A 12,566-nucleotide genomic window follows, 5' to 3' on the forward strand; every position below is an offset into this window, starting at 1 on the left:
TTTGAAAATGAGCAAAACCCCAAATCAGTTTGAAGTTCATTAATGTAAACAACTAGGAGGTAACAAAAAGTTTTCATATAAATTGTCATCATTGGGTGTTTCTAAGATGAATGGGGCACCACAAAGCTGGCAATAGTGCTGCTTCAGGCTGCATGCAGGCTCAGGCTGCCAGTACAGCACCACTTTAAAATATTCCGTGCTTTTGAAGATTTCTTCACCACCAGAATTATAAACATAATTATACTATACTTAGTGATTGTGAAATAAGTCTGAAATAATTCTTCACGAGGGTAAGAGGGTGGTAACAAGCCAGGAGCTGCACAAAGACTTGTGGTTTTGTCACCAACAGTGATTCATGTTTGGGATAGACCCAGAGACAATATCTGGATAGGGGGCCTGGAGTCACTAATGTGCTTATGGGTCAAGAAGAGTACTATGGCTGTCTCCAGAGGAGATACAAATTGCTGACAGCACTCCCACTCTTCTGCAGAAAATGGGGCGGATAAACTACATTTAGTTCCTCCATTTGTCTGGAGTCTGGTTGTTAGAAGCATGGCGTGAATAAAACATTACCATTGTCATGGATGTCTATAATTCTAATCACTTCATCTAACTGATGAGTTATACTCAGGGATATATAATAATATGTGTCTGATATATTGTCCTGGATGGAAGTCGATGGAAGTCAATGGAAGACAATCAGCAGCAAAAATGCCTGTTAGTATTGGCCTGGGGTACTAAGAAGCTTTCACCATTTGTGCTGCAAACCTAGCTTTCTCTTCTGAAGAATACCAGAGGTATTTGAGTAGGACATTTCCAGATTAGTTGTATCATTATTCAGAGAACAGAGGAGTTTAAATGGAGAACAAAATCACTGTCATGGTTGTCTCTTGAATGGGAGGTTTTGTTGAAGGATTCTGGCAATGAGAGTTATTAACTGAGCTTCTGTGATTAGAACTGTTCTGTGAGAAAGGTTATATGGCAAAATTTTGGCTAAACTTTTTCTGTAAAGATGAATGAGATTGTTTTGTCATGAAGTACTGAGAAAGCTGGAAACTACAATGAACACCCACATCAAAACCATGCTAGGCATAGGTATTTTCTTGTATAGTGAAGAGGGAGGAACTGATTTGTACGTTTTTTCGCTGTAATCTGGGATGGGGATTATGAACTTCTGTATGTTTAAGGAAAGGCTTTAACAGATTAAGAGTTACACTACACAACTCGCAAACCATACCATTTACTCACACTCCACACATGGACATGATTTAAGGAATATTATTTATTCTATTAAATGCTAATTTCTGCACATAGGACAAATTTTTGAGGGGCCAGTTAGAAACTAAGGGGGTTCTGTGGGTTTTATATTCCTAATCTCTGTTACAATTGCAGGTGGACTTTCCTGTGTGTTTCTCCAGAAATGAAATGCTCGCTTTCGTTCTCTCTTCCTGCTCATGATGTCAAATTTTCAATGAAATAATGACTAAATGAAAGATACATTTCCAAGGAGACCAGCCAGCACCATATCATAGCAAGTAAAACTTGCACATATTTATCATTCCTCCTTCATTCTTTCAGATATTTATTATTTGTTCTCCATTTCATCCTGGTAAGATTATTTGTGTTTCATTAAGAGAGTTTTTCGTTGGAGTTAGGATGTGGGTTTCTCCTGTTCCACCAGCATGGTGCCCTATAGTTCAAGTGCTGATGATGCTGCACTTGTTTCTCCTGGTCAGTGAACATAAGATGACCCTAAAAAAAGGGAATCTTTCAGCATAATGACATTATCAGGGAGGGTGGTTTGCTACTGGAGAAAGAGCTCGTTGCAGATTTGTGATTATGTTTCAAGGTTTTGTCTCTTTTCTCTCCCACCCTCCCAGTAACAATGATGTAATATATTAAATTAAGTGGTAACAATGTATGAAGTTGTGGTTATCATAAAATATTTACACCCCTGGAGTGTTGTAAACACACAGTGGAGCCCTAATTAACCATAGGTAGCATACAATTATCCCATGGTAATTACCCTAATTGGAATTGGCTCATTATGGGGAATAGAATAGAATTTGTTTTCTGTTTAGTACTGAAAAATAGAGTTCGCAATTAACTAAAAGCAGCAGCCGCTTCATCTGACTAAAAAAAAAATAAATTGCCCTCTTAGAGCTTGTCGCTGTTCCCACAATCTGAGCAGTTTTACAAGCAAAACCAGTAATCAGATCCAGTTTCCAAACCATGCATACTTTCATAACCTTGTCTCTCTGTCAGCATTAGCAATGAGTCAGGTGATTAATATCTGTGATGCACAGGGGTCCATAAAAAACCCAGAAGGGCTATCCAAAGCACTTGGAGACAGACAAATAATTTGCTCTGTGAAGCTATTAGAGAAGTTGTGGGAGCAGAGAGAGAGTGAGCACACGCTTTCTTTTGCTACAGGAATTACTCAACGGAGATGGAGAGGCTCTTCGCCTTGTTAAAGCACGACAAGCAATGTTTCTGGTCAGGCCTCTCCTCCCCTGCCTGTTGGGAAGTCTTGCAGTTCTAAGACGGGCAAATTCCGAGGCTATTTTCAAGGCAGTGACCCTATGCCTGTGGAGCTGTTATAGGCTAACTGGACCCCTTCCACTGCCCAGGGCACTTGGTAGTCACCCCAAATGCCTTCTCCCAGGCCCCTGCTAGCAAGAAGGTGTAATGCTCGTGTGCAGGACACTGTGGGTGTATCCTTGTGAAGAACTAAACACAGCCAGTGCAGAGAAGGGTGAAAATCCTGGCTCCATTCCTAAGTATTCCCAAATGCTGAAAAGTCAGGCATGTTTTTATCAGGCTAATATAATGAGTGTTTCTTCTCCATCGAGGCTGGCAGAGGAGCCTGGGTAAGGAAGGGTCATGTGCTGTTGCATCCTGAACCAAATCGGAGATGGGATTTCTGGACTAGACTGGTCCCTGCTGGCCAAGGCTGCGGCCAGGCACTCACCTCTTGCTGTTCAGCTCAGTAATGGTGCTGCTGTTCCCAAATGACCACCCCTGTCACTGTTTCCCCACCAGACAGCCATAATCCCTTACAGGCACCAGCATCAGGGTGCTGAGAGTATGGGGAAGGAGGAATAGCTTTACCTGGGGCTGCTACTGGCAGAGGAGGATCTGTAATTGCAGCCTGAGGATTGGGAACATCACACTACTGCTGTGAGGAATCTCCTTTTTCTAATTTTATTTTTCTATCTGCACATAAATGTCATAAAAATTAAATTAAAAATAAGTGTAGGGGGTTACAAAGTCCTGTCATAAACCCACATTTTCTAAATCATAAATTCATGATTTTTTCTCCATCTGGTTTGCCTGATACCAACAGGAACAGTTTGCTTTTGCTGAGAGTGGGAATGCCTTGTTGAAATGATCTTGTTGAAATAGAAAGATGCAAGAAGACATTCAAGTAGTCTGTAGCAGTCTGCACACTGCTACAAATAGAAGCAACTTGAACAAAAGGAAGTGTGACTTGAAGCACAAACACTTTTGGCACATTAGTATTTATTGCTCCCTATCATATAACATGCCAGCTGTTTTCCACAATTCATGAAAAACCACTGTTTTTTGGCTAAAGCATGATATGCCTACCTTTCTGTCATGTCTGTGGTCTGTGACTCTCAGTGTTGTTGGCCACTTGGTCTATTCTTTCCAGCACTGTTTTTTTTGTTACCTTTCCTCCTCAGCTACCCCACAGCAATTATACTACTGCCACCTACGAAGAGGAAACTAGTATTATAGAATCACAGACTGGTTTGGGTTGGAAAGGACCTTAAAGATCATCTAGTTCCAACCCCCTGCCATGGGCAGGATCACCTTCCACTAGACCAGGTTGCCAAAGCTCCATCCAACCTGGCCTTGAACACTGCCAAAGATGGGGCATCCACAGCTTCTCTGGCCAACCTGTGCCAGGGCTTCACCACCCTCACAGTATTGCCGGTTATGAATGAGGATAATTGTGAAAATTGAGGAAAGGCAAAGCTGGAGATATGCCTGTGACGCAATGCTACAACACTTCCAAAAGGTAATAATATATCCTTATGCTTTGGAGACAGCGAACAAGGTGGCTTTAAGTAAGAGTGAATAAGGTGAGTCCTGTACCTCTAGAAAAATATATCATTTTTTTTTTTGCTTTATATAGAAATCAAATCTATCTAAATAATTTTTCTCTGTTTTTCAAATATCTTGAAAAATATCTAGGAAAAAATTGTGGCCAGACGTTAGCTGTTTACCTGTGGTTACAGCTGGGAAAAGGGCTACTGTGTGGGGAGGCTTTTGGTGAAGTTTTCTGCATCTGCCTGGGGGCTTTCAGAAGACCTTAGGGCCATCAGAATGGGAAATCTGTTGGTCTCGTCAGAAGCATTAGCCTTGAGTCTTAACATGATCTTTACTTCTCTTCCAGATTCTAATGAGGATATCTTGGGTCTTTAGGTTTGGGGCTGAGGCAAGAGGAGACATAATAGAGAAAGACAGAGTATAGAAACAGTCTTTTTTTCTTGTTAGGATCTCGGAAGATAACCAAGGCAACACCTAACTGGAGAAAGAACAGGAAAGGGTAAATCTCTATACAAAGACCAGTTATGGAGTGCACTGAAAAATTATGGCTGTCTTTCACAGAAATATTATAGAAATTGTATTAAAAGAAGTAGTACATGCATGTCAAATTTGCCTTTTTGTTGTAAAGGTGCAACAAAAGCTTTTGAACCATTTTGTTTGTACCTTTTGTTCTACCTTATCTACCTCTTCGATTGTCCCTCCATTTCAACAGTCTTTTCTCTGTCAAACTCTTCTTTTGCTCCCAAGTGTTTTCCAGCAGATCCTAATGCAATGTGACTGGCACATGACACACTGCTCTTGCTCCCCAAGGGATGGGGACTCTAGCCAGGTAGTTTCATTGCCAAAGAGATCTGCAGAGGGATTGGTCAAATCAATATCCTCCTGTTGTGCTGTCCGAGATGGTTGTGTTTTTATGAAGGAGCCAGTTCACTTAGTGAGTCTCTGTTTTAAGGTTTGTGCTATCAGCCCTTGGGCATTTACATTGAAGATGGAGGTGAAAGGATGTCTGTTAAGGTGAAGGTCTGCATAGCCAAAATGGAGTTGTCTTCCTGGCCACTACTCCTACAGGGACTGCAGACACCCATTGTCACAAGAGCCTAAATACATTCACTTGGTACTTTTTTTATTTGCTTGACTTTGGAAAATTCTTTAGCTTGGGCAGGCATCAGTTGCATTTTATGAGCTTGTCCCCCTTCAGTGATGGATAATGTGTATAGAGGAATATAATGGAAATGGGGGAAAACCAAGCACAATGTCTAGAGGACTGCTCAAAAACCTCTATAAACCAGAAAGAGGCTTAGACTAAATGTCTAGGTGAATGTAGCCTCCTTCAGTGCCATTCAGAAATATTCACACCAGTCATTTGCAAGCTAATTCTGATCCCAGAAGGGTTCTGGCCATCACAGCATGACCCTACCTTGGTTCACTACCCTTCCTATGAAGCAGCAGGTTATATTTGCATGAAGAATCCTTGCTCCCTTGACAATACCCTTCTCCAACATCCAGTGTTATGGGCTAGTCTGGGCATCTTTACATGATAACACATTGTGCTATATAAACCTGACCTTTAATATTTTATTTTATTTTACTTTTATTTTATATTTTATTTTTTTTTTTAGATAAATGTAACTGCTTAATAATTGCCAAGATAACATTTAGGTTTTGCTTTTCATTTTGAAATCTAAATACATGTTTCAGTTCTCTAGTCTAATGAAAAATATGATACTTTAAATGGGATCAGACATGTCATTAAATAATTTTAGATGTTACCACTATATTCCCATTTTTCCTTAAGTTATTCATTTGTTCCAGCACTCCTTTTGGCAAGAAGCTTACTTGCATAAGCTGTTGGATCAGCTTTTCACTGATTTTGAACTCTGTGATTTTTTTACTTCAGCAAAAAGAAAGAGCTGAGTAAAAGAGTTTTTAGCTTAGAAATATTTCTCCTGCTTCAAAATTTTTGGGTGTCCAGCAGGAATGGATATGCTTAGCACTTTGCAGCACTGACTTGCTAAACAAGAGATGCTCCTGTAACCTTGTTCAACTTCCAAGGAGCTGTGCTGCTGCAGTGTCATTCCTGCTTATCCTCTGTTTCTCACCCTGTGCTTTCCTGACTTTTTGCTTTGACTGAAGCATTGTTTTTTTTGGACTGAGTTGCAAAATCTACCCCTCCCTTTGTCATAAATGTCCTACAAGATGTAATAAAGACAATTTCCCAGAAGTGTGCTTTTTCTTTTTAGTTGGCAAGTGAAGTACTGTTAATCACTAGTGGGTGTTTTAGGTAAATGAAAGCCCATGTGATGAGTGAGTGATGCCTGGCAGGTGCATTTATTGATTCTTTCAGTTAGTTGTTGGCTGACGTTGCTTGTGGCGACTCCTTTGCCTTGCTTGCATGGAGTACCAGCAAAATTTGTAACCAACAAGGAAAAAACATTATTAAAATTGTAATACCACAACAGCTTAAGAAAATTCTGCCTTGTTGGGATTCATTCTAAAGCAGTACATTACAATGGAAAATGCGGTACTTTCCAACAGATACTGCAGCAAAGCAAACCTTGAAGTGCTCTTGAAAACTCTCAGTGATTCCTCTTATCAACTGTGCTGAAAGTAATGATGGTGGTAAGTAATTCACACTGCTCTCTCTCACAGATATCAAACTTGACTGCACAGCTGGCTCTGTGAGGTTTTGTAACACTTCTGTTCACCTTGGTATGTCCAGGTTCCAGATGGAAAATTCAAATTTGGTGAGAGAGTCCGTGTGAAAACCCCGTGTCCCTGAAGCAGGCTGAGTTCTGTCTCTGCATCCTCAGGGAACAATTCTTTAATGATTTAATCTTCAGCAGATTTCAGTCTTATGGTGAACTCGATTCCAGGCTTCCGTCAAGGATCCTTCACAAGGATCCAGACTATAGGGCAGTAGGCTAAACATTTGGATTTTATCTGTTCTCAGCCAATAGCTCACTTCTCTGTTGATGGCTGTTGAACATGGTCTGCTGGATACAACTCGGTATCAAAAAGTCCCTATGCTAACAGTTGGAGCTGTGAAGGTAAAATGGGAAATACAACCCAAGACGTTTTTTGCAGCCTTGTCCTAAGTCTCCATTGCTGACACTCTTTGGGACAGTCTCCTGGCTTGAGTGGCTCTTTGCTCTGTTCCAGTGGGACTGTTACTTTTATGCTTCTTTGGGTAAATGATTCAACTTCTGTGCAGCTCCATTTTGAGGTCTAGAAAATGGGATAATGCTTCACCTTAACTGTGTGCACATGACAGGGAAACCAGGGAAGATTTCCAAGAATATTCAGGCATCTGAAGAGGCAAACTATCTCATAATAGGGCTTTCAAAAGAACACAGAAGTATCTAACTTCTCTTTGAGTGAATCACAGTGAATCACTTTGAACGCTTGCTGCTCAAGTGGGGCTTAGCTCCCAAAGGTCGTTTGAAAGAAGTCTGCATGAAGCTTTGACTCTTCCTTTTTGCAAAACCAAATGATACTTTTTTGTTTTCCTTAAAAAAAGAGACTACTTTCGTTGGACTTTTTTCACTGAAATGAAGTCTTCCATGCACAAGCTCAAATAACACCCCCTCTTCAGTTGCCTACCATTGCTCTATATAGTTAGCTGACTTTTCAAGACGTTTAAAGATGAAGATACACTTCAGTTTGCAACTTCTTTTCTTTTATCAAGTCTTGGTCACAAATGCCGCTTTATGAAGGCATCTGGTTGATATGATTCAGAACATATTTTACAAAACCACTTGGCTCTGTGGAGTAAATTGATTTCTTTGTCAGCGAGAGTGATTGGCAGTAAACCCACATAACCTAAAAGGGAATGCAGAGACAGTATCTAACAGTCCCTCACAACAGACGTCTCAAGTTAGCAAGGTCCTGTGCTGGAATCCTGCACTGGGCTCAGTGATGGGGCAGACATTTAATCAGGTGATAAAGGCATGTGATGAGCGTGCCAGGCAATGTGGTGGCATGGGGAAACTGTGTGCTGTGGGCTGTTGGTAAAACATCTGTCTCTGAGTGGTGCTTGTCCCCGGCTGCTGTCCCTGGTGCAGCCCCCCTGCGAGGGAAGCCACTCATCAGGCACAGCTGCTCAGAGACACTGGCTGGTGGGTGTGAAGGGGAGTACAGAAATGAATCTTGTGATCATGTGTGGGACTCGACAGGTCTGGCACTACCTCAAGCAGATGTTTTGGGTCCCTGTTTCAGTGGGCTGAGCTGCAAACGAGCACTAAGCCTCATCTCAGCAAGGCTTTCCAAGCTGTATTGCAAGCATGGCTGAGTCCTGTGAAAGTTGATTCACAGTGCTAGAGTCTTCACTGGGGCCTTCATCATGGTTCAGAAACCTGGGTGAATCATCTTACCAGTGCTAAGCACTGAATCATGCCCCTACCAAATCTGTCAGCAACAAAGTTTTTAGGTAAAAAATAAGTCAGTACACCCCTTTAAAGTGTTGGCACCATTTTATCAGGGAAAGTATTTGGACCTTATAACTATATGAGCTTTCCAAAGTATTAATTTAATTGCACAGCCACCTTCTTATCTAATTTGCCTCTAGCCAGCTCTTTAAAATGATATAACTTCAAAGACGACAGTAATCCCACATGCACAAAGGCACTTGGAAAAAATATTTCTTTGAAATGTAGCTGGTTACAAACTAGTGCTTATTGTTGTGCTTTCCTTGCAACATTAGCTTTTCTGTGGGCATGGAGTGCTCTTGTAATTTGTCAATTGCTACCACGATTTAGGATCGCTTAAGCTTTCTCACGTTAATTAAAAACTGTGATTAAATAACCCAAAATCTCCTCACAATGGCTCAGTCTCAGTGTGCATCTGGCCCTTGTTTGAGATGGAGGGGAAAAAAAAAGTGAAGTTATGTCAGAAATTTCCGGGATGTTTTCTTTTGATTATCCCATAAAGGCACTCTTCTGAAATGGCAATGACTGGGAAGTAAGAGAGACAGACATCTTTTACTGAGGTGGAAAAGACCATGGTAAATCTTGCTGCTCATGCTGCATTTTGATCTGTGTGCAGATCATGAACAGAAGGTGCAACATAAATATTCTTTTAAAATATTTTTTAGTTATAGCCCTGTAAAAGTCTTGGTGAACTTATTTTAAAAGATTCCTCTTGTTGAGGAGGTGTGCGCTGCACTCTTACTCTCCCGTACTGACACAAAAGGGGAAGATGAGCATTAAAGAAGCAGAATTGCTCTTGCAAGTGGTTACTACTACGTTTAATAGCAATATATTTATATAATTTTAAATATTAGGGTGTAGCTTCTGAATACATTTGAATAAGAGCTCTGTGCATATTAGCATGTTGCACAAGATGTGTCTCCACTGATGGAATTTGGCCACTTTTATGTTTTTCCAGTGACAACACAAAACAGGAAGAGTAGAATACCTCAACTTCTGTCTCCTGATGGAGATGACATACATGTTGTAGCTAAAGCTTTCTAACAATTAAACTGTTCTGATTGCAGCATAAAGATGAGACATATTTCCTCACAACTCCCCATCTAGATTCCATGAGAGCTGTTTAAAAACATTTGCTGAACAGCTGTCTCTAGAAAGAAGAGTGTGCTAGTGAAATGTATTTCTTAAATTGATACAGATTTCAGTGGATTGCTGTTTGGAGTTATTTTTAGAGAAAAAAAATTTCAAAGTGAAAAAATTATCACTTCAAAATACACTTTGTTTTTCTACAAAAAGAGTTCAAAATGGTGTTTATTGAGCTGAAAGTTTGTAGTCATACAAAGAATTTTTTTAAGGAGAGAATCTTTAGTGGTAACTGCTGCCGTTAGAGCTCAATGTCGTTTGAAAGAAAAAAAAAGGTCTTTTCCTTTTTATTGGCTCAAGATTTTTATTTCTGTCATGGTAGATTGAATTATTTTTTTCTTGATCAAAGCAAGAAGGTAATTGCTTTCTTTATTTAACTTTCATTTATTCCTATGCTGTAAATATGTTCAATTGAAAAACATATCTTCCTTATTAATAGGCTGTGATCTGAACTGTGAAATCAGAATCATAGACTCGTGAAATGGTTTGGGTTAGAAGGGACCTTAAAGATCACCTAGTTCCAACCTGCCTGCCATGGGCAGGATCACCTTCCACTAGACAAGGTTACTCAAAGCCTCATACGTCCTGGTCTTGAACACTGCCAGGGATGGGGCATCCAGAGCTTCCTTGGGCAACCTGTGCCAGTGCCTCACCACCCTCATTGTAAAAAATTTCTTCCTTATGTCTAATCTAGATCTCCCCTTTTTCAGTTTAAAACCATTACCCTTTCTCCTGTCACTACAGGCCTTGGTAAAAAACCTCTCTCCACCACATAGCAACAATTCACCCACAGCTGAATCCTAAGAATAAATGGCCCCAAGAAAGCCAGAATGTGTTAGGGTTGTCAACCAGGTGCTGAGCAGTCTGTTTGCTACTTAATAAAGCACAGTTCTTGCTGTCTGTACAAATGTGTAACGTGCAAGAGAAGGTAGAGAAATGAATGCATCATTACCTTTCCCTCTTCTGCAAGAACAGTCAATGACAGCCTATCTTCCCCTGATAGATCTGGCCTGATGACTTTTTGACAAAAGTTCTCAGACACTCTCAAGGCTAGATTTTGACCTAGCTGTTTGCTTCCCAGACAGGAAAACAAACAAGGGGAGAGGAATTGCAGAGCCACAGAAATGCTGGATGGAAAGCTCTTGCAGCCACCTAGCCCAGCCTCCTGCTCAGAGCAAGAGTGCTGCTAGTGCCAGATCAGCTTTGTTATGATTTTGTTTGTCTTAGTCCAGAAGGCCAGAGATATCACCACCTCTTCAGACAGCATGGCCTGGTATTGCATTACCTTTCTATTAAGTTTTTCATAAGGCCCAACTTGACTGTTGGACACAGTCTGGACTATGATGGCTCCACTGAATGCAATCTGTGGAGGCTGATACCACCTCTTCTCCATTAGCTGTGAAAACAGTTAATTACAAGGTTGAATTCTTCCTAAGACTGCCAGATGTAGACATTTGTCCACCACTTTTAGTAGGCATAATTGGAATATATTCCATAATTGGAATAGCTACACTTGGACAGGAAGGCAAAGCCATGATCTAAAACTGGAGAAAGCGGTTTTAGTAGTAGTGTGAACTACTTGTAAAAAATGTGCTTTGTGAGAGATTTATTTTATGAAACATGATTTCTATTTCCGAATTACAAAAGCCCTAAAAAGTTATTAGAAAATTCAAAGTGGTGTACAACAGCTTCAGAAGCACTTTGTCTAATTTATGTGTGTGTATGGGGAGAGATGATGTGCATCTTGTCCTTGCAACCACTGTTTTGCTGATGTGGAAGTTCTGTCCCCAGATACATGTTATCTAATCCTCTGAAGATTTCCAGTGGCAAAGGCAAGAGTTAAAGCAAAAACATGCTGAAGCACTTGGATGATAGTGGTCTGAGAGGGCTCTGCTCAGTGCATGTCTCTGCTACTGGAACTGGAGGAGCAGGCAGGTTGCACCATGTCCTCACTGCATGGCTGATGGTCAAGGTGAGAAACCTGGCTCACACAGAAGTAAACAGCTACATCCAAATCATGCAGCACAGTGTCATGTTGAGGTGGTAGCTCATGCCAATACATACTCTGTCTCTACCTTCCGTAAGGCTGATCAGCTCAAGCACAGCTCTATGTTACCAGGGGCAGAGCTAGAACTGCTTATGTTAATTTGGGTTAATGTGTTATGCTTTATTACAGCACGTAGTCATATCCTCTCTTTTTTTTGTGTGTGTGTATGTATCCCTGATAGCATTCATTAAAACCACCCATGCCTGTCTCCTGGTGAATTTTAGCAGTTTCACATTTTAGCTAGAAGTTCATACACATTTTAGAACCCTAATCTTAAAAGAAAAAAAAAAAAAAAGTCTTTCCAGGACTACTTTAGTATCTCAGCAAATATTGCAGGAGCTCAAACTGTCTGCAAATTTAATTGTTTTGAGTAACTTTACATTTTGGCAGTGTTAGGTTTATGGTTGGACTTGATCTTAAAGGTCTTCCTGCCTAAATGATTCTATGATTCTGTGAGTCTATGAAAGGAAGCCATAAATAGGCAGGGTAGGCACTTTCTATTAAACAACCCATACAGTCTTCTGCTATAGACTCTGCAGTTTTTACAGGCATATATTCAGGTTTTTTGTTTGCTTGTTGCTCAGAACCCCTGAACAAGCCCACTGAGTCCCAGTTGCTCAATGCGTATCTGTGCTAACCACCTTTGCAGCTAGGTCACATGTTCGCCAAAATCTCCTCACCTGTGTACTGAAAAATATCTCTGCTGAGAATTGTTCTATACAGCTGAACACACAGTCAAAACTACAGTCAGCTCATGATCTGAGTCTGTTTCTAAAATCTGGCACACGTGACAGAGAAAACAAGATAATGGTCTTTTTACAAATCTCCACAGCCTCTTCACAAACATTAATTCTATATTTCTGTCAAGAAACAATTAA

Source organism: Neopsephotus bourkii, unplaced genomic scaffold (assembly GCF_033783945.1).
Source record: "Neopsephotus bourkii isolate Nb327-2 ecotype Australia unplaced genomic scaffold, CSIRO-AGI_Nbou_v1 NB_1234, whole genome shotgun sequence".
In the NCBI taxonomy this organism is placed as follows: Eukaryota; Metazoa; Chordata; class Aves; order Psittaciformes; family Psittacidae; genus Neopsephotus; species Neopsephotus bourkii.